The following is a 25,964-nucleotide window of genomic DNA, read 5'->3' on the forward strand; positions in this document are numbered from 1 at the left end:
GGGCTATGGTGGCCTAAATACCAGTGTGCAAACCTGCAACAAACCTTCGCACTCTCTCTGCATCAGTAGGAAGTATCATAAGTGCATGGCGAGACAACTCAAAGAACCTCGCCTCATAGTCGGTCACTGACATCTGACCCTGCTGGAGCTGCTCGAACTGAAACCGCAACTCTTCCCTCTGAGAGGGAGGAATATACCTATCCAGAAAAATACGGGTGAACCGGTCCCAAGTCATGGGAGGAGAATCTGCTAGTCTGCCACCATCTACAGGCCCTGCCCTTCAGCTGGAAAGTGGCAAAGTCCACTCCATAGGACTTCAATATTCTCATGTTGTGTAGTCTGTTCCTGCACCGATCAATAAAATCTTGGGGGTCCTCATTCCGCTCACCTCCAAATATGGGAGTATGAAGCTTGGTCCATCTGTCCAATTGCTTTTGTGGATCGCCAATCGCAGCTGGTCTGGGATCAGGTATAGCTGCTGTAACTGGCTGAGCTCCGCCCACGGGTAGTACACCCGGGGTTTGATATACGGAAGCTGCATGCCCTGGACCCTGAGCGGTAAGGGTCTGTGCTCCCCCTCCTGCCTGAGATATGGCTGGGTCTGCTGGAAATAAACCAGTCTGAGTCATAGAGTCCATGAACCACAGGAAATGGCCCATGACCTCCTGGAATCCCGGTGCGAACATGAAATCCACCGGGGCTGGCTCTGTTGCAGGCACCTCACCCTGCTTCTCAATAATAGGATCCTCCACTGGATCTACTGGTGGCATAACTGGAGAAACTGTAGGAGGTCCTCGTCCTCTACCACGAGCTGGAGCCCTCTCTCGGCCTCTGCCTCGGCCTCTAGCAATAGGGGGAGCAGCTCCTGCATGATTGGGTAGATCTGCCGCGTGCGTTCTCACCATTTGTGAGGGAATAAGAGAAATATGCTTAACACAACATCAACTGCACGATTAGCCTCTCGAAGATAAGTACGGACATCTCCGCACCGATCCGCAAGACTCTATTAGGCTTGATCATAATTTGTGAGACCTACGTGAACCTAGTGCTCTGATACCATGTTGTCATGACCCAATTTCTTTTATAGGCCGTGATGGCGCCCGACGTCGTCTCTAGGCAAGCCAACAGTGAACTAACTACGTGAATACTCTTTTTAATAAGGTTCTAAGTAATTAATTTTCCATTGATTAAAAATTTAGAAGCAACATATTTAAATAAGTAAGTCGAAAGTAGCTGAGTGCAATCATGATAAAGGTAATAATCCAAAACCATAAAGTCTACTGGTGTGTGTGTCAAGACCTCGTGTCACAAGTGTATGAGCACTAGTGGAATATACAAAACTTTAACTATTGTTTAAAATAAAATAGATAGAAAATGAATAGAAAAGAGAGACTCTAGGCGCTGCAGAACGGCTCAGGAAGCAACTCACCACTAGGCCAGGGTAACGGGGATGCGCGCCGGTGTGATCGCCAGATGCACCTGCCTCAGATCCTGCACAATAAGTATAGAAGTGTAATGTGAGTACATAAACAATATGTACCCAGTAAGTATCAAGTCTAACCTCGAAGAAGTAGTGACGAGGGGTCGACATCGACACTTACTATGGGCTAAAAATAAAATACATAAGCTCTAAATAAGCGTGGGTTATATATAATTACAACAATTCAATAATAAACAGAAAGTAAATAATTCTTTCATACATGATAAATCCCAAACCAATTTATGTCTGATATTATTTTAACCTCTCAAGCCATGAAATAACATCAAATATATAATTAAACTCCAAGTATTATCACGCACGATTATGCCGAGGTCATACGACCCGATTTAGAATAACGTGTACACTACCGAGGGTCGTGCAGCACGAACCATACATGCATCTATCTACTGTCGAGGCATTCGGCCCATTCTACAAGAAGAGATGATACTTTATAAATATTTGGTTTAAAAGTTATTACAAGGATAATACATAATGAAGCACAATTTCCATTAACGGTCAAGTAACCCGCCCAAAATTCAAGTAAGTGAAATTCGGTCTTTTACAATACCTCTAACAACTTTCAATATAATTTAGGTACTTTAATTAACAAGTAGGGTGCAAACATTACAAGTAATTCATGATTTGGGTCCTAAACTACCCGGACATAAGCATAATTAGTAGCTACGCATGGACTCTCGTCACCTCGTGCGTACGTAGCTCCCACAATTAGAAGCACATATTAATTTAATTCACCTATGTGGTAAATTCCCTCTTACAATGTTAGACAAGAGACTTACTTCGTCTCAAACCTCGCTTTCTGTCACGACCCAAAATCCCACCACAGGCGTTGTGATGGCACCTAGTCTCTAAGACTAGGTAGGTCGATTTTAATTACAATTCAAGCCATTTTTTTTAATAGAAACTAACAACGGAAATAATTACAAATATAACAACCTTCCCAAGACTGGTAATACTAAGTCACAAACTCTAACTAAATACATGAAATGATCTCAAGGATCGAATATTCAACACTATTTGAATAATAAATAATAGTACAATAAAATGGAAAGACTCCAAGGAACTGGGATGACTAAGCAGCTCTACCTTGAATCCTTGCGATCCCACTCTAACTCTGTCCGAGTCCGATATCTGCAATACCTGGCTCTGCACAAAAATGTGCAGAAGTGTAGTATGAGTACACCACGGTCGGTACCCAGTAAGTATCAAGGCTAACCTCAGTGGAGTAGAAACGAGGTACAGTCAAGACACTCACTAGTCTAATAACCTGTGCAATATGATATACAAAATAATAGAAAATAAATAACAATGATGGCAACAATAATCAACCAGTGATATACACAGGAGGGCGACAAGAAAACCATAAATATTACGCAACAAATAATGAATACAAGTACAACCAATTAATCAATTCCTTCTAATATAAATCTTTCGCCTATATGTTTTTCAAATATAAATCTTCAGGATATAATACTTTCAAATAAATCTCTTTTAAATAAATCCCTTTCAAATCTCTTTTAAATATAATTCCTTCAAATAAATATCTTTCAAATAAAATTCTTTCGAATAAAAGTCACCATGCGACACATCATTTCAAAATCATAAAATACGGGTCTCAGCCCACTTTCATATTTTCACGGCACCTCATGCCAATTTCTCTATCAAAACTGCACGGACAACTCACGTGCCAATTCATCGTTATTTACTCACGGCACGTCGTGCCCACATTTTATATCACAAATGCACGGACAGTTCACGTGCTAATATCATCATTATTTACTCACGGTACCTCGTGCCCATATTTTATTTCATAATCCGCCTAGCAATAACCACAGGCTCCCAATTTCAACATAGATCAGACTATTATCAATTTACCAACAACAAGACAAATTGCACAAGGTATAAAATAATAAATACAAGGAAAATCACAACATCACATGAAAATTACCAACGCAATAACCCCACATAATCACATATTATCCCTGACAATAGTCACTCTTATCTCTCCTATAGCCACCCTTATCACTCCTATAATAGCCTCTCTTATCCCTCCGCCCTGACAATATCAATAGCCACCCTTATCGTTCCTATAGCCACCCTTATCTCTCCTATAGCCACCCTTATCGCTCCGCCCAGACAATATCCCAACACATATTAGTGAAATGTCACCCTTATACCACATAATATCAACAGTGAAATGCCACCCTTATACCAACATAATATCAACAGTGAAATGCCACCCTTATATCCTCAAAATAATAACTCAAATAACACAACAATTTACACAGAATATTATCACAGCAACATAACAAAATCAATTCATATCACAATTTGCCCAATGACCACAACCAATTTCAAAGATATAACAAAATCAGTTAATTTCACAACAAATAGCCCAAGACTCCACACAATGTGTATAAAACCTCAAAACAACAACAGAGATGGAAAATACTCAGTATAGGGCAACACCTTCATTAATCCAAATTCTTGATAATTATATAATGTTTCAGCTTAAACTTATTTTATTAATTATTTACAGATGGAAAACCCATAATATAATTATTTCCAGGAAATATCAAATCACCAAACTCACGGAATTCACATAAATATACAAGCAACAACCACATCCAATTGTCGTATAAAAACAAATTCAACAAACGTGAATTGAGGCATGACAAATAGATGATTTAATAAATGCCAACAATTATCCAATTTACTATACAATATTCCTAAGACTTTAACCCAATCAATTTTGCACATATAAGCCCGAGTACGTACTCGTCACCTCGCGTACACTGCTTTTTACATTTCAAAAATGGCACATAAGACTCGATGCCTAAGAGGTAATTCCCCCACTCAAGGTTAGACAAGATACTTATCTTTTTGAAATTATGCCGATGTTCCAAAATTGCCTCCTTGCTTGAATTGACCTCCCGACAGCTCAAATCTATCCAAATTAATTGTATAACTTCATTAGAATTCATCGGAAACAATTCCGGAAAATAAAATGTCGACTTAAAAATTTATTCTAAAAGTCAACGCGGGGCTCGCCCCTAGAAACCCGACAAAATTTTCATGAAATCCGAACACCCATTCCGATACCAATTTTATCCAAATCTGACTCCGGATCGGTATTAAAATCCCAAAAATTTATTTTTATGAAATTTCTACAATTTTTTCCAAAATACTGATTAAATAATGAAAGCAATGATTTATTCATGTATGTTAACCAAATCTGAGTTAGAATCACTTACCGTGATGAATTTCTTGAAAATCCCATGACAAATCGCCACAAACCGAGCTCCCAAAGTCCAAATGTGAAATAATACCCAAACCCTCAGTTTTATAATATGCAATCTAACCCCTCATTGTGCTGACCGCACAATTTTGGTATGGTCCGCACATTCCAGGTACTGCGGTCGCACTCCAAATTGTGTGGCCGCACTTCAACACTTTGCACTACCAGACTTCAGTAAAATACCCATAACTTTCTATACAGTTGTTCAAATGATTCGTGCTTTACCTTTCTGGAAACTAGATTCAAAGGTCTACAACTTTCGTTTTTGAATCATCTCCAAATTCGTTGTATATTAAACGATATAAGCCTCCAAAGTCGTACCATCGAACCTGCAGAACCCCTGATGTGCGGCCGCACACAAAATTGTGCGGTCCGGACTTTTCCTCTAGAGTGCGGCCATACACAAAATTGTGCGGTCCACACTTGTGCTCTGTGGTCCGCACTTTTCCTCTGAAGTGCCGAAATGTCCTATCTCGCTCAAAACTCACCCCGAAACTCATCCGGAACCTCCGAGACATAAACCATATATGAATTACAATCATAAAACACGTTACAGACCTGCTCGTGCACTCAAAACACTAAAAAGATGTCGTCTTGACCCGATATTGACTATGGTCAAACTCCCAAATTTCTTAACTTTACTAATCTCTCAACTGACCCAAAAATACACCCAAGCCCCTCGGGACCTCAACCAAATATACCAACACGTTCCAAAATACAATACGAACTTAGTGGAGGCTTCAAATCACGTCAAAAAATGTCGGAATTACGAATCGTGCCTCGAATCGAATTATGAGTTTTCGAATCTTCCAACTTCCATATCATGTGCCAAAACGTATCAAATCACGTCCAATTGACCTCAAATTTTGCACACAAGTCATAAATGACATAACAGACCTATACAAATTTTCAGAACTAGATTCCGACCCCAATATCAAAAGTCAAGTCCTTGGTCAAACTTTCCGAAAAATTAATTTTCACCATTTCAAGCCAAAATCCACTACGGACTTTCAAATAATTTTTCGGACACGCTCCTAAATCCAAAATCACCATATGGAGCTATTGGAAATCATTAGAATTCGAATTCGAGGTCGTTTACATATAAGTCAAATCTCCGGTCAACTCTTTTTATTTAAGCTTCAAAAATAATAATTGTTCTTTTAATTAAATTCCGATTCTTTCGAAAATCAAACTCGACCATACGCGCGGGTCATAATACATATTATGAAGTTGCTCGAGACATTAAGTCACTGAACATGGCGTTAATTCATAAAATGACAAGTCGGGTCGTTATACTTTCCAGGCTCAAATTCACTCTAAAGTCTCAAAACTTAGGTTTTTCATCTAAACCCACAATTTTCACAATCTTACATGTTAAAATCTACCCATAATCTATGTATTTAACTTACAATGGATAAAAATTACTTACCTCCAATAGTTAGGTGGAAACCCCTATCTAAGAATTCCAAAATCGCCCAAGAGATGAAAGAAAATGAGCCAAAATAGCCTAAGTCCCGTTTCTAAAATGTTTCTGCCCAGTGGTCCTTATACGCGATCGCAGCCAAGCTCTCGTGATCGCGAAGGCTAAATTGAAGAGCCCAGGAAAAAGGCTCTACGCGAAAGCGAGAGTACCCTTGCGAACGCGATGCACTAGGCTGTCTACCCCTCGTGAACGCGGGGCCCAACACACGAACGCGTAGGGAATTGGGTTGCCCAGGCCCAGGCTTCTATACAAACGCGGCCTGTCGAACACGAACGCAAAGGCCAATAGTCCAGGTCTCCACGAACGCGGCCCTGAACTCGCGAACACGAAGGGCAAAAGCCCCAGTACCCCAAATCTTTCATCGCGAACACGAGGGTCCTTCCGTGTTCGCGAAGAAGGAAACCAAAACAGCAAATTCTGGTGTTTTCAACTTAACTCCGGGCGGTCCGAAACACACCCAAGCCACTCGGGACTCCGCCCAAATACACCAACAACTCAATAAACATGATACATACCTGCTCGAACTCCCGAATCACGTAAAATAACATCGACACTAAGAATCGCACCCCAAAACTAATAGGATCAACTTACGAACTTCAAATTCTTCCAACTTACTCTGAACGCGCCGATTCATACTTAAACTACTTGGAATGACACCAAATTTTGCGTGCAAGTCTTAAATCACCATACCGAACTATTCTCAGGCTCGAAATCCCAAACGGACCTCGATAACACCAAAACCTACTCCAAACCAAATTTAAAGAACTTTAAAAACTTCATTGTGTAAACTTTCAACTTTTTGCGCCGAAACGCTTCCGGATCATCCAAAACTCGATCCGAACGTACGCCCAAGTCCAAAATCATCATGCGAACCTATTGAAACCATCAAATCCTGGCTCCGAGGTCGTTTACTCAAAATATTGACCAAAGTCAAACTTAACCTTTTAAAGCCAAACCAACGAACCAAGTGTTCCGATTTCAACTTGAACCCTTCCAAATCCCGAACTAACCATCCCCGCAGGTCATAAAATAGTAAAAGCACATACGGAAAGTCTTGTTTAGGGGAACATGGATCTAGAAAGCAAAACGATCAATTAGATCGTTACAAAGTTTTCTCCTAATTTAATCAATTTGAAATTAGTATTTAAGTAAGCTTTCACGTATGGCGGGATATTTATCATGCTATGTGCACTATAATGAAACATTAAATGGGCAGTGAATAATTGACAAAATCTATAGAGTTATCAACTAATACATAAATTAAGGTTAAATGATATGAGCTACAATGTGAATAACAAATTTCTCATCAAGTATCTCTGTGTCACATATTAAATGTTTAGCTACGGAAAATTAAAGCTATTGTTTTTTCCATCTACATGAATTGTGTATGGAGAATATTTGTATTTGTAGGGGAAGGAGAAGCAAAAGAGCTAGGCATCAATGCGAAAACCAGCGGTTCCTCATTCCAGAGCACATACCATGTTCTTTCTATACTCTATCCAAATAATGATTTGTACAATTTTACCTTCTTAGCAAAGTGATTAATTTTCTAACCAGCCTTTCTAGAAAATATTGAGAAGAAAAACTAATTTCTTTTGACAAAAATCACTTCTTCAACATTGTTTATTCATAGCAAGGTTGGCATTGCGATAGACGATGACACATGTCAGATTGAAATGTTGGAGAACATAAGCATATGAACATGAGTTCAGAGGGATACAAGATCATGTCAATATGGTAAAAAAAAATTAATTGCTTACTTTTAGTACAAAGCATCAATTTCTGTCATTCAAACGATTAAATATTTGCCACATGGCCAAAATATCGGAGCAGATGGACTATCTTTAACTTGCACCTTCATTCTCTCCGGTCTACAGTTAAACTCAAGAAAATTTTGACCTTGACAAAGGCAGTAATTGATCAAGATCAGAAGACCTCAATTTTTACCAAAGATTAGTATTAAATCAAGGATCTATTGTACTTTTGTATGCAACTTCTATACCGACAATTTTCTATCTCTATCAAACAAAAATAATTAGTCATCACATATTAAGGAACTACTAAAAATTGTATTTTGGTTAGGCGCAAACCTGCAGAGGATCTCATAAAAATTTCTTATTTTCTTTCACAAGAAGTGAGCAAGCTACGTACAAGAGACATGTAGTGCAGTGTAACTCATTGTAAGAAGCTTTCTAAGTTCATCAATATACAAATTAGACTAATTGTGATGATCCAAAATGTCATCTTTAAATTTAATAAGTAATTTTGTGTTCTAAGACCTCGAAAATCACCATTTATCATTCCTCGACTTGCGTGTGCAGTCCTTAAAATGTTCCGGAAAGTTTTCACGTGAAAAATGGATTAAAATGTGAAATAGAACTTTAAAACTCAACTGAGTTGACTTTGGTCAATATTTTTAGCAAACGGATCCGGATCAGTATTTTGACAGTTCCGATAGCTACGTATCGTGATTTGGGACTTGGGCGAATGCCCGAAATTTAATTTGGAGGTTCCTAGCTCAAGTTATGACCATTTAACGAAACTAGCAATTTAAAGGCTAAAGATTTCCAAGTTTGACTATGGGGTTGACTTTTTGATATCGGAGTCGGAATCTAATTTTGAAAATTTGAATAGCTCTCTTATGTCATTTATGACTTGTGTGCCAAATTTGAAGTCATTCCGGATTCATTTAAAATATTTTGGCATAAGATTTGCAAATGGAAAAGTTTAAATATTTTAGCGTTGTTTGACGTGATACGAGACCCCGAGTAAGTCCGTATTATGTTAATGGACTTGTTGGTATAATTATACGGGATTCCGAGTACCCCAAAAGTGATACCGATTGAAATCGGATCAAGAATTGGACCTAAGCAAAATCTGAATTTTTCCTTCTGTTGTAATCGCACCTGCGAATTTTTGCCCGCAGGTGCGAGCTCGCAGAAGCGAGCCTTCCATCGCAGATGCGCCCAGGCATGTCTAGGCTTCGATCGCAGAAGTGTGTCCGCAGATACGCACCAAATCACGCAGATGCGGGACAGGGCTAGCCTGGGGTCTTCGCAGGTGCGGCCATTTTGCGCAAAAGCGGATGTCGCAAGTGCGACAGGAGTGTCTGCAGATGCGGAACTTCACCTGGCAGCCTTGCATCGCAAATGCGAGCTTTGTCTCGTAAATGCGAGTCCGGAAATGCGGAACTTTTATCCGCAGATGCTAAAATGACTAGGCAGAGCCCATAAATTCGAAAGTCGCCATTTTTACTCATTTTTGAGTTTCAAGTCTCGGATTTGGGCGATTTCAAGCGAAATTTTTACGACTTTGAATTGAGTAAGTGTTCTTTAACCAAAAGTAATTATATTTCACAAATCCATGTCTATATTCATCATTTATTTCGGATTTAGATGGAAGAAATTGGAATTTTTGTAAAACTTTCCAAAAAACGAAAATTTAGATTTGAAGGTCCATTTGATATCGGAATTGGATAATTTTTATATGGTTGAACTCGCAGAGGAACGGGTGTTCGGATTTCGTGAGTTTTTCCAGAATTTGAGACGTGGGTTCCACTGTCGAATATTTTAATGAATTTCGGATTTTTATCCGGAAAATTAGTAAATTCATATGGAATTAATTTCTATAATTAGTATTGAATATATCGAATTGTTTGTGAATAGATTTGAAACTTTTAGAGACGAATTTAAAAGGAAAAGATGTATTGAGTGATTGATTGGAATTTGCAAAGCGAGATAAGTGTCGTGGTTAACCTTGACTTGAGGGAATATAACCCTTAAATTAATTGTTATGTGAATTGCATGTGAACGACGTATAGGCGAGGTGACGAGTGTCTATACGTCGTCAATTTAATTGTTTGCATAATTATTTAAAAATCCTAAATTTGTTTTAATACATGAATTAATTGTTATAATAATTGTTTCTCTCCTATTCATTTACCAAATATTAATTCTTAAATTTCTGTAATAATTGCTACATGCTTATTTGAATTATGTGCACTAATTGCTACTTGACATTTAGCATATTAATATTAAACTGTCTATTTTCTTCCTGATTTCCAAAATAAATTGTTATTGCCATTGTTTGTTCATAAATAAATTATAATTATTGTGTGCCTTGATGCTTAATAGTTTCTTATTGGACGTGGTATTTATTGGAGTAATTTTTATTTACATTATGAGTTGTTTAAAGTTATATATATTGGGGAAACGGGTTGCACGCCGCAACGGAAATGAAAGTAAATATAATATATATTGGGGGATCGGATTGTACGCCGCAATAGACTTATTTAAAAGTCAATATTGGGGGATCGGATTGCACGTCGCAATAGACTTATTTAAAAGTCAATATTGGGGGATCGGATTGCACGCCGCAATAGACTTATTTAAAAGTCAATATTAGGGGAACGGATTGCACGCCGTAACTATACTTGATTGAAATAAATATATGACAGACTTGATTAAAAGGAATATATTGGGAGAGCGGGTTACACGCTGCAACAAAATTGAATGTGAATATATTGGGAGAGCGGGTTGCACGCTGCAACAGAATTGGTTGAAATAATAATGAATTATGACTGCTCAGTTGGCTTCAATTATTATAAATTAGTTACCTGATTTATTTCTATTATTTGTTGTTGTTATTAATATTGCGTACAGGTTAATGTAAGTGACCCGCCTTAGCCTCGTCACTACTTCGTCGAGGTTAGGCTCAGCACTTACCAGTACATGGGGTCGGTTGTACTGATACTACACTCTGCACTTTTTGTGCAGATTTCGGAGTTGGTCCCAGCGGCGTGCCATAGACTTGCTCGGATTTCAGCTACTCGAAGGAGACTTGAGGTATAACTGCATGGCGTCCGCAGTTCTGAAGTCCCCGTTTATTTTACTTTAGCTGTGTATTTATTTTCAGACAGCTTTATTTTATTCAGACCTTTATTTGTATTATTCTAGAAGCTTGTGCACTTGTGACGCTAATTCTGGGGTGGTATTTAGACACTGTTATTTTTATGGATTATTCACTACATTTCAGACTTCACTTCTGCATTTGTTCTTTGATTATTAATAAATTTAAAAATAGTTTTAAAAATAGATAATATTATTCTAATTTTGGCTTGCCTAGCAAGTGAAATGTTAGGCGCCATCATGGTCCGAAGATGGGAATTTCGGGTCGTGACAGTTGGTATCAGAGCGCTAGGTTGCATAGGTCTCACGAGTCACGAGCAAGCTTAGTAGAGTCTGAAGGATCGGTACAGAGACATTTGTACTTATCTCTCAGGGGCTATGGAGTTTAGGAACAATATCACTTCTTTCTTATTCTATCGTGCGATTTTATTCTATTATCGATGATTGAACCATTCTACTCTTATTCTCTCGCAGATGGTGAGAACACTTAATACCTCTACCGATGGTCAGGGACCAGAACCCCCGGTGGCAACTATGGCCAGGGGTAAAGGTCGAGGTCGAGGTCGAGGTCATGCTAGAGGCCGAGGCAGAGGCCGAGGTAGAGCTCAGTCCGGAGCTCGAGCAGTTGCACCTGTTATAGAACCTCAGGTGGACCTTCAGGAGTAGGTTCCAGTTCAGAATGTAACAGTTGGACCAGTTCAGGTCCCGGAAGGATTCATAGCCACTCCAGTACTTCAAGACGCTCTAGTCCGTTTGGTAAGTCTTATGGAGGGTGTGGCCCAAAATAGTACATTTCCAGTGGCACCAGCCATCTCACAGGCTGGGGGAGGAGTACAAACTCCCACTACTCCCACACCGGAGCAGTTGGCTCCCCATAATCAGGCTCCAGCAGCCCCCCCAGTTGGGGTAGTTCAGCCAGTTGTTGCAGCACAGATCGGTGATAGGCCTGCCATGTCTTTTGAGGCCTTATTAAGACTGGATAAGTTTACCAAGCTCTTTCCAGTTCACTTCAGTGGTACACCTTCTGAGGACCCACAGGAGTATCTTGAACGCTGCCATGAGGTGCTGCGGAACATGGGTATAGTTAAGACCAATAGGGTCGATTTTGCTGTATTTCAGATGACGGTTTCCGCCAAGAGGTGGTGGAGAGATTATATATTGACCCGACCAGTCGGATCGCCTGCACTTACATGGGAGCAGTTCTCTCACCCGTTTTGTAGATTTGGCCTGTTATCTTCTCCTTTTATTACCTATGGAGGGAAAGAGAGTGAGGAGGTTTATTGAGGGACTCACTCACCCTATCAGACTTCAGATGGCCAAGGAGACCGGAAGTGAGATTTCTTTTCAGGTAGCTACTAATGTCGCAAGGAGGATCGAGATAGTTCTTGCACAGGAGAAAGGGCAGAGGTCCGATAAGAGTCCTCGTTAGTTCGGTGGTTTCAGTGGTGCCTCGTCTGGAGGCAGAGGTAATTTTGGTAGGGATCATCCTCCCAGAACGTTTCATTTGGCACTTCATGTATCTCCCGGTACTTCAGGGAGTCATGGTCCTATCATGCCTTACTCTTGGCAGCCAGCATTCAGTGCACATTCAGCTCCTATCAGTGCATCACCACTCCAGAGTTACTACAGCGGTTATCTGGCCCATTTGGGTCAGTTTCAGCTTCAGCAGCCACAGCATCAGGATGGGTGTTATGAGTGTGGGAACATTGGTCACATCAGGAGGTATTGCCCTAGATTGGCGAGTAACAGATCTCGACAAGATTCTCGTGCCATCATATCGGCACCGGTTGCTTCATCGCCAGCTCAGCAAACTAGAGGTAGGGGTCAGGCATCTAGAGGGGGAGGTCAAGCCATTAGAGGTGGAGGTCAGGCCATTAAAGGCGGAGGTCAAACCGTTAGAGGTAGAGGCCAGCCAGTTAGAGGTCGTCCCAGAGATGAAGTTCAGAGTGGTAGGGCCCAGCTCCGATTTTATGCTTTTCCAGCTAGGCATGAGGCCGAGTCATTTGATGTTGTGATCACAGGTATTATTCCAGTTTGCCATAGAGATGTTTTAGTTCTATTTGATCCAGGATCTACTTATTCATATGTGTCCTCCTATTTTGCTTCATATTTGGTTGTGCCTTGTGATTCTCTGAGTGCTTCTGTGTGTGTATCTACACCGGTGGGAGACTTTGTTGTAGTAGATCATGTCTATCGTTCATGTGTGGTTACTATTGGTAATCTTGAGACTAGTGTGGATCTGCTACTTCTTGATATGGTAGATTTTGATGTCATCTTGGATATGGATTGGCTGTCTCCTTATCATGCTATATTGGCTTGTCATGCCAAGACAGTGACCCTAGCTATGCCGGGGTTACCTCGGTTAGAGTGAAAAGGAACTCCTGGTCATTCTGCCAGCAGGGTTATTTCTTATATGAAAGCTCGGCGTATGGTAGAGAAAGGGTGTCTAGCCTATTTGGCTTATATTCGCGATCCCAGTGCGGATGCTCCTTCTATGGACTCAGTACCAGTTGTTCGTGAATTTCCAGAAGTATTTCCTGCAGATTTGCCGGGGATGCCACCCGACAGAGATATTGACTTCTGTATTGATTCGGCTCCGGGCACTCAGCCCATTTCTATTCCACTATACCGTATGGCCCCGCCAGAGTTGAAAGAATTGAAAGAGCAGTTACAAGACTTGCTTGATCAGGGATTCATTAGACCCAGTGTCTCGCCCTGGGGTACACCAGTATTATTTGTAAAGAAGAAAGATGTCTCTATGCGAATGTGTATAGATTATCGGCAGTTGAATAAGGCCACTATCAAAAACAAATATCCGCTGCCAAGAATTGATGACTTATTTGATCAGCTTCAGGGTGCCAAGGTATTTTAGAAGATCGATTTGAGGTCTGGTTACCATTAGTTGAACATTAGGGCATTTGATGTCCCTAAAACGGCTTTTCGAACTCGGTATGGGCATTACGAATTCCTAGTGATGTCATTTGGGTTGACAAATGCCCCAGCAACATTTATGGATTTGATGAATCGGGTGTTTAAGCCTTATTTGGATTCTTTTGTGGTTGTATTCATTAATGATATCTTGATTTACTCCAGCAGTCGAGAGGAACATGAGCAGCATCTTCGAAGTGTGCTTCACACCTTGAAGAATAATCAGTTATATGCCAAGTTTTCAAAATATGAGTTTTGGTTAGACTCAGTTGCCTTTTTGGGGCATGTTGTATCGGCAAAAGGCATAAAGGTGGATCCTAAGAAGATTGAGGTTGTTCAGAATTGGCCTAGACCTACTTCAGTTATAGAGATCCGGAGTTTTCTAGGTTTAGCAGGTTATCATCATCGGTTCGTGGAAGTGTTTTCATCTATAGCAAGCCCATTGACCAAATTGACCCAGAAAGATGTCCCATTCAGATGGTCAAACGAGTGTGAGTTGAGCTTTCAGAAGCTCAAGACCTCTTTGACTACGGCGCCAGTGTTGGTATTACCCACAGGTTTAGGATCGTATACGGTATATTGTGACACATCTCACATTGGGCTTAGTGTAGTATTAATGCAAGATGGCAAGGTAATTGCATATGCGTCGCGGCAGTTGAAAGTTTATGAGAAGAATTATCCTCTACATGACTTAGAATTGGCAGCCATTGTTCATGCGCTGAAGATTTTGAGGCATTACCTCTACGGTGTCTCGTGTGAGGTATTTACTGATCATCGTAGCCTGCAGTATCTATTCAAACAAAAGGATCTTAATTTGAGGCAGAGAAGATGGTTGGAGTTGTTGAAAGACTATGATATCACCATTTTGTATCACCCCGGAAAGGCCAATGTAGTGGCCGATGCTTTGAGTAGAAAGGCTGTGAGTATGGGCAGTCTTGCGTATATTCCGGTTGGTGAGAGGTCATTAGCTACAAATGTTTAGACTTTGGCTAATCAGTTCGTGAGGTTAGATGTTTCAGAACCCAGTTGGGTTCTAGCTTGCACAGTCACTCGGTCTTCTTTATATGAGCGCATCAGAGAGAGGCAGTATGATGATCCTCATTTACTTGTCCTTAAGGACACGGTGCGGCACGGTGATGCCAAACAGGTTGTTGTGGGGGAAGATGGGGTTCTGCGAATGCATGGTCGTATTTGTGTGCCTAATGTGGATGGGCTTCGTGAATTAATTCTTTAAGAAGCACACAGTTCTAGGTATTCTATTCATCTAGGTACCGCCAAAATGTATCAAGATTTGCGGCAACATTATTGGTGGAGGAGAATGAAAAAGGATATAGTTGCATATGTAGCTCGGTGTCTGAATTGTCAGCAAGTTAAGTACGAGCATCAGAGACCTGGTGGTTTGCTTCAGAAGTTAGAAATTCCTGAGTGGAAGTGGGAGCGTATCACTATGGATTTTGTTGTTGGGATCCCACGGACTGAGAGAAAATTTGACGTAGTTTGGGTCATTGTGGACAGGTTGACCAAGTCAGCACATTTCATTCCAGTGGCAGTTGCCTATTCTTCATAGAGGTTAGCTGAAATTTATATTTGTGAGATTGTCCGCCTTCACGGTGTCCCCGTGTCTATTATTTTAGATCGAGGTACGCAGTTTACCTCACATTTTTGGAGGGCTGTACAGCGTGAGTTAGGCACGCGAGTGGAGTTGAGTACATCATTTCATCCACAGACAGACGGACAGTCAGAGCGCACTATTCAGATATTGGAAGATGTGCTCCGCGCTTGTGTTATAGACTTTGGAGGTTCTTGGGATCATTTCTTGCCACTTGCGGAGTTTGCTTATAATAATAGCTACCAGTCGAGCATTCAGATGGCTCCATATGAGTCATTATACGGAAGGCGATGCCGATCGCCAGTTGGTTGGTTTGAACCGGGAGAGGCTCGGTTGTTGGGTACCGATTTGGTACAGGATGCCTTGGATAAGGTCAAGATTATTCAAGATCGACTTAGCACAGCTCAGTCTAGGCAAAAGAGTTATGCCGACCGTAAAGTTCGTAATATTGCATTCATGGTTAGAGAAAGAATATTGCTCTCGGTTTCACCTATGAAAGGTGTAATGAGGTTCGGAAAGAAGGGCAAGTTGAGCCCTAGGTATATCGGACCCTTTGAAATTCTTGAAAGGGTGGGTGAAGTAGCCTACATGCTTGCATTACCACCTAGTATATCAGCAGTTCATACGGTGTTCCATATGTCTATGCTCCAAAAATATCATGGTGATCCGTCCCATGTGTTAGATTTCAGCTCAGTCCAATTGGACAAAGATTTGACTTACGAGGAGGAGCCGGTGGCTATTCTAGCACGGCAGGTCCGACAGTTGACGTCTAAGAGTTATCCTTCAGTTCGGGTGCAATGGGGTGGTCACCCGGTAGAGGCATCTACCTGGGAGTCCGAGTCAGACATGCGGAGTAAATATCCACACCTTTTCTCCAGCTCGGGTACTTTTTCTAACTCCGTTCGAGGACGGACGTTTGTTTTAGAGGTAGACAATGTAATGACCCAAAATGTCATCTTTAAATTTAATAAGTAATTTTGTGTTGTAAGGCCTCAAAAAGTACCATTTATCATTTCTCGACTTGCGTGCACAATCCGTAAAATTTTCCAGAAAGTTATCAAGTGAAAAATGGATTAAAATATGAAATAGAGCTTTAAAACTCAACTGAGTTGACTTTGGTCAATAGTTTTAGCAAACGGACCCTGATCAGTGTTTTGACAGTTCCGGTAGCTCCGTATTGTGATTTGGGACTTGAGTGTATGCCCGAAATTTAATTTGGAGGTTCCTAGCTCAAGTTATGACCTTTTAACGGAACTACCAATTTAAAGGCTAATGATTTCCAAGTTTGACCACGGGCTTGACTTTTTGATATAGGAGCCGGAATCCGATTCTAAAAATTTGAATAGCTCCATTATGTCCTTTATGACTTGTGTACCAAATTTGAAGTCATTACGGATTCATTTAATATATTTTGGCACGAGATTTGCAAATGAAAAAGTTTAAAACTCAACGTTTGAATCGGGGTGTGAATTGTAATTTCAGTGTTGTTTGACGTGATACAAGACCCCGAGTAAGTCCGTATTATATTATTGGACTTGTTGGTATATTCGTACAAGGTCCTGAGTACCCCAAAAGTAATACGGATTGAAATCGGATCAAGAATTGGACTTAAGCATAATCTCAATTTTTCCTTTTGTTGTAATCGCACCTGCGGATTTTTGCCCGCAGAAGCGAGCCTTCCATCGCAGATGCGCCCAGGCGTGTCTAGGCTTCGATCGTAGAAGCGTGTCCGCAGATGCGCAGCAAATCACGCATATGCGGGACTGAGCTGGCCTGGGGTCTTCGCAGGTGCGGCCATTTTGCGCAGAAGCGGATGTCGCAGGTGCGACAGGAGTGTTCGCAGATGCGGAACTTCACCCGGCAGTCTGTCATCGCAAATGCAAGTTTTGTCTCACAAATGCGAGTCCGCAAATGCGGAACTTTTATCCGCAGATGCGAAAATGACTGGCCAGAGCCCATAAATTCGGAAGTCACCATTTTTACTCATTTTTGAGTTTTAAGTCTCGAATTTGGGCGATTTCAAAGGGGATTTTCACGACTTTGAATTGGGTAAGTATTCTTTAACCAGAAGTGATTATATTTTACAAATCTATATCTATATTCATCATTTATTTCGGATTTAGATGGAAGAAATTGGAAGTTTTGTAAAACTTTCCAAAAAAACAAAAATTTAGATTTGAAGGTCCATTTGACATCGGAATTGGATAATTTTTGTATGGTTGAACTCGTAGCGGAACGGGTGTTTGAATTTCGCGAGTTTTTCCGGGATTTGAGATGTGGGTCCCACTGTCGAATATTTTAATAAATTTCAAATTTTTATCCGAAAAAATAGTAAATTCATATGGAATTAATTCCTATAATTAGTATTGAATATATCGAATTGTTTGTGAATAGATTTGAAGCTTTTGGAGATGAATTTAAAAGGAAAAGTTGTGGTTGAGTAATTGATTGGAATTTGCAAAGCCAGGTAAGTGTCGTGGTTAATCTTGACTTGAGGGAATATAACCCTTAAATTAATTGTTATGTGAATTGCATGTGAACGATGTATAGGCGAGGTGACGAGTGCCTATACGTCGTCAAATTAATTATTTATATAATTATGTGAAAATCCTAAATTTGTTTTAATACATAAATTAATGTTATAATAATTATTTCTCTCCTATTCTTTGCCAAATGTTAATTCTTAAATTCCTGTAATAATTGCTACATGCTTATTTGAATTATGTGCACTAACTGCTACTTGACATTTAGCATATTAAATATTAAACTGTCTATTTTCTCCCTGATTTCCAAAATAAATTATTATTGCCATTGTTTGTTCATAAATAAATTATAATTATTGTGTGCCTTGATGCTTAATAGTTTCTCATTGGACGTGGTATTTATTGGAGTAATTTTTATTTACATTATGAGATGTTTAAAGTTATATATATTGGGGGAACGGGTTGCACGCCGCAACGAAAATGAAGGTAAATATATCTATATTGGGGGGATCGGATTGCACGCCGCAATAGACTTATTTAAAAGTCAATATTGGGGGATCGGATTGCATACTGCAATAAACTTATTTAAAAGTCAATATTAGGGGATCAAATTGCACGCCGCAATAGACTTATTTAAAAGTCAATATTGGGGGATCGGATTGCACGCCGCAACAGACTTATTTAAGAGTCTATATATATACTTAATTGAAATAAATATATGACAGACTTGATTAAAAGGAATATATTGGGAGAGCGGGTTGCACGCTGCAACAGAATTGGTTGAAATAATAATGAATTATGACTGCTCAGTTGGCTTCAATTATTATAAATTAGTTACCTGATTTATTTCTATTATTTGTTGTTGTTATTAATATTGCGTACAGGTTAATGTAAGTGACCCGCCTTAGCCTCGTCACTACTTCGTCGAGGTTAGGCTCAGCACTTACCAGTACATGGGGTCGGTTGTACTGATACTACACTCTGCACTTCTTGTGTAAATTTCGGAGTTGGTCCCAGCGGCGTGCCATAGACTTGCTCGGATTTTAGCTACTCGGAGGAGACTTGAGGTATAACTGCATGACGTCCGCAGTTCTGAAGTCCCCGTCTATTTTTCTTTAGCTGTGTGTTTATTTTCAGACAGTTTTATTTTATTCAGACCTTTATTTGTATTATTCTAGAAGCTCGTGCACTTGTGACACCAATTCTGGGATGGTATTTAGACACCGTTGTTTTTATGGATTATTCATTACATTTCAGACTTTACTTCCACATTTGTTCTTTGATTATTAATAAATTTAAAAATGGTTTCAAAAATAGATAATATTATTTTAACGTTGGCTTGCCTAGCAAGTGAAATATTAGGCGCCATCACGGTCCGAATGTGGAAATTTTGGGTCGTGACAATTGGTATCAGAGTTTAATCCATTTTCAACTTATGTATGGAGCTTTGAATGCACATTTGTTAGTGCGAAAATTTCAGTATTGAAAGAGAGATGGGACATAGTTCAATGGAAGACCTGATATTCACGCGATCTTGTCATATTTTTTCACCAGAAACATCAGCACTCAAGATAACCTTAACTTGACGTTGATTCCAACAGTTAGACCTTTCTTTGATATATATTCTCTATTCCTAATTGCTGTTTTTCGGAAAATACTGGAAAGATTCAACACAAAAGATAACATGTTAGAATTAAACCTTGGAACTCTTGTTATCTCAGCAGAGCAACATATAACTAAAAAAGGGAGCGAAGCAACTAAAGATATATCACCTCAGGAAAACCATTTCGATATTGCAACCTGGAACACGCGATTAATAAGTCCCTCAATGAACTTTGTCACAACATCTGCAAATTATTACACTTCAGTATGTATAGAGAATAGATATTATTCTTTCAATAGATAACATAAGACCTGTAGGACCTATTATATAAGCATGACAGAACCATATATCATACACACAAATGTACATAAAACAAAATCGTTTTCACTCCTCAATACGAAAAAACTAAGAAAAAATAAAAGCGAATAAAAGAGCAATATTTATCGGCCTCCGAAGTACTGAACAAACGAACGTATAACAGACATTAACAAAGAGCAAAAAGTTTAAATAAATAAGATGAAACAAAATAAATTAACAAAAAAAAAATTAGTAATAGACATTCGCAAAGAAAAAGCTCGAAAAAGACAAAACTTTACAAAAACAAATAAAGTAATAGTAATGAATATGCAACTGAGAAATCAAGAAAAGATGTATTATTTCTTGCTTATCTTTGATTGTGTAGGAAGCACAAAATGAATGTTTTTTAAACTTTCTGAACACAACGTTAATCCTACGCCAATAATTTAATATTATTGAAGTAAAAAAAAATCTTCACCTTCTGAATATGCCTCTCATAAGAAATTGAATATCGGGAAAGTCGGTACAGAAATAAAAATGAATTGGACTATAAATTTTAATAACCAAAGCAGATAGATTTATATATAGTAAATTGCAGTTCTCCCACGAACGCCAATTAAAGATTAGATTGCATTCACTTGAATAGACGGAGCATCCAAAAGATTGAGGGAGTTCTTCTCCCTCATGCCTTACTTTCAAATCCCAAAAATATCCGATGGAAATTATAAGTCAGATATGATAAGGATGGAGAATCCGACAGATTGAGCGAAAAATGAGCTAAGATTTAGCTGAAAATTCATTTTTCAAACCCATAATGAGAAGTCCACCATTGTTCTTGTGTTTAGCTAGTAGAACCGAAAAGTAGGTAAGAAAAGAAGAACAGAGACGGTGGTTGAAAAGCTCAATAACATGTAAGCACCTTTATGGCTGAGAGAAATGATTCTTCTACCCTTGGTCGATCATTTACCCTTTTCTACGTAATAATATAATATAACCAGATGGGTATAGCCCGTGCTAGCATGGGCCCAACATTTACACTTTGAAGTGATTAGTTTTTTGCTATTTGGAATATTATCAGGATATAAAATATGTGAATACTGCAATTGAAGAAAATGCAATTGAATGCAAGCACTAATTTTAGCATTTTAAGCTTTGATATTACAAATGATTAGATCCTATTATTAGCTGAGTATATCGACTCCCGTATTGATCTTCCTGTAATAAGTTAATCGCAGGGATGAAATAAAACAAAATGTAACAGCTAAAAATATACACACGTCTTAGGAAATTATTCCTTCTTATCACAACAAAAGCTGGCATAATAAAATAAATGATTAGATACTTAGGCATTTGTCAAGTCTAATATAGCTCGCTTTAGTTGAGTAACCTGAATACATCTGCGTAATCTTAGCATCTATAGGATCTCTATGGAATATTTTCTACATAGAAAAGTCGATCAAAGTCTTAATCCAAGCAAAGTTTCTGTAAAACAACTTTGCTTTTTTCACTAGTATACCTTGTCTTCTAAATATATTCCAGATACACAAAATGAAGTATTACAAAAATACCTTTAGTAACACAATGTTGAATGACATATCGCACCTTTTTGCATTGGTTAGTAAACAGGACACTGAGGATCGCGTGATAGGAAAGAAATTCAGTAAGAATTACAAATAAAATGGCAGCCAAACTTAATTTGACCAATCCATGTATAAATAAGAACTGTTCAAAGTTCTTCACTATACACAATGTCCTGAAATCTCTGTAATGGTACAAGGTACTTGATGAAAGACTGTATGAGATGAAGAAAAAGAAGGTATACGAAGCTTACCATGATACTTTTACTGGAAATTGTCCATTTATCATGAACAGTCCTTCTCTCTGAGTCAGGATCATTAACCTTACCTACCACAGTAAGTGCAATAAGATAAATCTCCAGATAAAATACATCATAGTCTAAAGTATTCCACTAAATAACAAAACATTGACGTACCTTCTTGGTCATCTCAGAAAGCAGATAATCAAAGCAAGACTTGTAATATCTCAGAGCCTTGAATAGCAAAGTCCACATGTTGTTAGGCTACACATTTAAGTCTTAAATTCACAGGTTTCTGTTCAACCCACTGTCGATCTGATCTGAATAAACATACAAAAAATATTGTCACCCCTCAATTATGCTGAAATAGTTTACATAATAAAGAAAAACAAGCACAATTGCCTCTTATTACTGAGAATGCTTATGCTTCATGGATATCTTTATATTTGTAAGTAGTTTTATCCAGCGCAAGAAAACCTCTAGTGATATCCTGGAAGTTGTTTTTTATTTTGAATTATTTGTGATTTTGTTTTGGTGGCTTTTTTCCTATTCTTCCTTTGTTTGTTCTTTAAAAATTCATCCTCCTACTTAAGATATTGCAAGCAAAAAAAAAATTCTCAGTTTCTTTTTGCCCCCAAATACGCAGTAAAGGTGAAAATCAATAATCAAGTGTTTTAAAAGTAATGAATAATAGAATAGATGAAACTCACAAGTCATAACTTCTAAAACACCTTAAAAGAAAAGGAATTAGCAAGATTTCTATCTCCATTTTAACATTAAACTTTAGAATTTAAGACTTCTTTAGATCTGAACAATAACAAAAAGAAAACACCCATTAAGTTTTTTAACAATAAACTTAAACTTATGGATACATCATGGTTAATACACATATAATATCCAAGAAAATAATCATTTGGTGCATGCAACCAAGCATAGTCATTAGCAACTTCATTCGCTTATTCAATACTCTATTTTACAAGTCAAACAGAAATAGCAATTCTTTTCCTCTTTCATTTGGATACAAAGTTAGACTTTGACAACTTCTAGTACTATATGAACGACTCCACAATTCTACTACATGTCGTCACACACAGCTAAACACATAGTAAAATTGTATACGATCGAGCACAGAAACCTATGATCTTGCATGTGACAACTAAAATCAGAAACCAGATAAACATTGCGCTCTTAAAAACTGAATCTTCCACTACCCGAGCTCCAACAATACTTTTCCTTCACGAAATCAATCCACATAAACTTTCATTATTTATACTGAAAAAAAAGAGAGGAATTTTCACTTTTTTTTTTACTATGGTAACAATAATAAAGAGGAATTTACACTCTTTAAGAATTGAATTCCCCCCAATATTTGAGCTGCCAAATTATTTAACCTAAGTGGAGCCACATAGAATTATAAGAAAAAATACTCATAAAATAAAATAAAATAGGATTGAACTCATACTGAGAATTTTTTCGAGAACGACATCTTTTCCAACACTTTGAGCTACCGGAAAATAATCTCATTTTACATAAATGAACCATATAAAATAATAACAACAAATAGTTACCAAAAATATAAAATAATAATAACCGAAACAATGAAATGAACAAAGAAGAAGAAAAAAAGGCAATCTTACCGGCTATACGGGTGAATCTAGCCGAAGGAAGGACACATAATCTGGAGAATAAATCTGCAGCTATTAAAAAAAGGATTGCAGTTATGTGAGGATGACAATTGAAAAACCTTCACATCAGTAGTGAAATTGGGGAGAGAATTAGATAGAATAGTGAGGACATCAGACATAAATTTCAGTTGTGAAATTCGGGAGTCAGGAAGAAATTTGGGCAAAAATGAGATAAAAGCTAACCTCAAATGTGTAGAGATTTCAAAAAGCCATTCTTTAAAAGAACTGATTGTTCTCGAAAGAAGCACTGGAAGAAGAAGGCATTTTTATAATTGAGCAAAATGTCAAATTTGCCCTTGGTCGACCACACTTAGCTCTTCTATATAATAGAAAAAAATATATAATATAATATAACTAGTTTCTCGGTGTCACGACCCAAAATTCCACCTCAGGCGTCGTGATGGTACCTAGTCTCTAATATTAGGTAAGCCGATTTAAATTATATTTTTGAAGCCATTTTTTTAATTAAATAAGTAATCAAAACTAACAGCGGAACAAATATGAATATACAACCTCTCAAGACTGGTAGTATTGAGTCACGAACTCTAACTGAATACATGGAATGATCATGAGGACTGAATATACAATATTGTTTGATTAAAAATTAACAATACAATGAAATGAAAAGACTCCAAGGAACTGCGACGACCAAGCAGCTCTACCTTGAATCCTTACGATCCCGCTTTAACTCTGCTCAAGTCCGATATCCCCAATATATGGCTCTGCACAAAAATGTGCAGAAGTATAGTATGAGTACACCACGGTCGGTACTCAATAAGTATGAAGACTAACCTCAGTGGAGTAGAGACGGGGTACAGTCAAGACACTCACTAGTCTAATAGCTTGTGCAATATAATATATAACATAATAGAAAATAAATAACAATAAGGGCAACATAAAACAGCCAGTGATATGCACAACAGACAACAAGAACACCATTAGTATCGCTCAATAATTAATAAATATAATTACACCTAATTAAATCAAGTCCTTCAAATAAATGTCTTTCACATATAATTCTTCCAAATAACTCTCCTTCAAATAATTTTCTCAAATAATTATCTTTCAAATACAATTCTTTCAATAAATCTCTTCAAACATAATTTTCTCAAATAAATATCTTGAATATAATTCTTTCAATTAAAAGTCACCATGTGACATCTCATTTCATAATCATAAGAATACGGGTCTTAGCCCATTTTTATATTTTTCGTAAATACGGGTCTCAACCCATTTTTTATATTTTCACGGCACTTCGTGCTCTTAGTTAAATTATATTATTTTCCCGGCACCTCGTGCCCTCATTTCATATCACAACTGCATGGACAATTCACGTGCCAAATATCATTATCATTTACTTGCGGCACCTCGTGCCCACATTTCATTTTATAATCTGCTTGGCAATAGCCACATGCTCCTAATTTCAACATAAATCAGATTGTTATCAATTTACCAATAACAAGACAAATTGCATAAGGTATAAAAATAAATACAAGAAAATCACATGAAAATCACCAACATCACAACTCCACATCATCACATATCGTCCCTGACAATAGCCACCCTTATCTCTCCTATAGCCACCCTTATCCCTCCGCCCTGACAATATCAATAGCCACCCTTATCGCTCCTATAGCCACCCTTATCGCTCCACCCAGACAATATTCTAACAAACATAACAACAGTGAAATGCCACCCTTATACCCATATAATATCAATGGTAAAATGCCACCCTTATCTCCTCAAAATAAAAACTCACACAATACAACAATTTATACGGGATATTATCACGGCAACATAACAAAAATCAATTCTTATCATAATTTGCCAATGGCCACAACCAAAATTTCAAAGATACAACCAAATCAATTAATTTCACAATAAATAGCCGAAAGCTCCACACAATGTGTATAACACCCCAAAAACAATCAACAGAGATAGAAATTACTCAGCATAAAACAAAGCCTTCATTAACCCAAATTTAGATAATTATATTAACACTTCTTTTTAAACTTGCTTAATTAATTATTTGCATAGGAAAAATTCATATTGAAATTTAATTTTCAAAAAATATTAAATCAACAATACTTATGAAATTACATGAATATTTCAAGTAACAATCACATCAAATTGTCATATAAAAATAAATTCAACAACAAGGATTTAGGCATGGCAAACAGATGATTTAATAAATGTCCACAATTATCCAATTTACTACACAATAGTTCCTAAGACTTTGATCCAATAAAATTTGCACATATAAGCCTGAGTACGCACTTGTCACCTCGCGTATAAGATTTTTCACATTTTACAAATGACACATAAGACTCGATGCCTAAAGGTTAACTCGAGGTTAA

At 38.1% G+C, this 25,964-nt stretch overlaps 1 long non-coding RNA gene across 8 annotated transcripts; it reads right to left on the minus strand.

The window, feature by feature from the left end:
* Positions 1-1,370: 1,370 nt before the first annotated feature.
* On the minus strand, positions 1,371-23,891 carry LOC107829335 (uncharacterized). Of its 8 annotated transcripts, none has more exons than XR_012705987.1 (7): positions 23,560-23,784; positions 22,100-22,242; positions 21,938-22,011; positions 19,979-20,053; positions 19,724-19,863; positions 2,585-2,644; positions 1,371-1,491 (listed from the first exon to the last, which is right to left on the minus strand). It is a non-coding gene; the product is annotated as an uncharacterized LOC107829335 (long non-coding RNA). The 8 variants fall into 8 exon arrangements; XR_012705988.1 differs by lacking the exon at positions 1,371-1,491 and adding an exon at positions 23,791-23,891 and having other exon boundaries at positions 2,237-2,644; positions 23,560-23,619; XR_012705991.1 differs by lacking the exon at positions 19,724-19,863 and having other exon boundaries at positions 1,379-1,491.
* Between the last annotated feature and the right edge of the window lie 2,073 nt (positions 23,892-25,964).

Source organism: Nicotiana tabacum, chromosome 23 (assembly GCF_000715075.1).
Source record: "Nicotiana tabacum cultivar K326 chromosome 23, ASM71507v2, whole genome shotgun sequence".
NCBI classification, from domain to species: Eukaryota; Viridiplantae; Streptophyta; class Magnoliopsida; order Solanales; family Solanaceae; genus Nicotiana; species Nicotiana tabacum.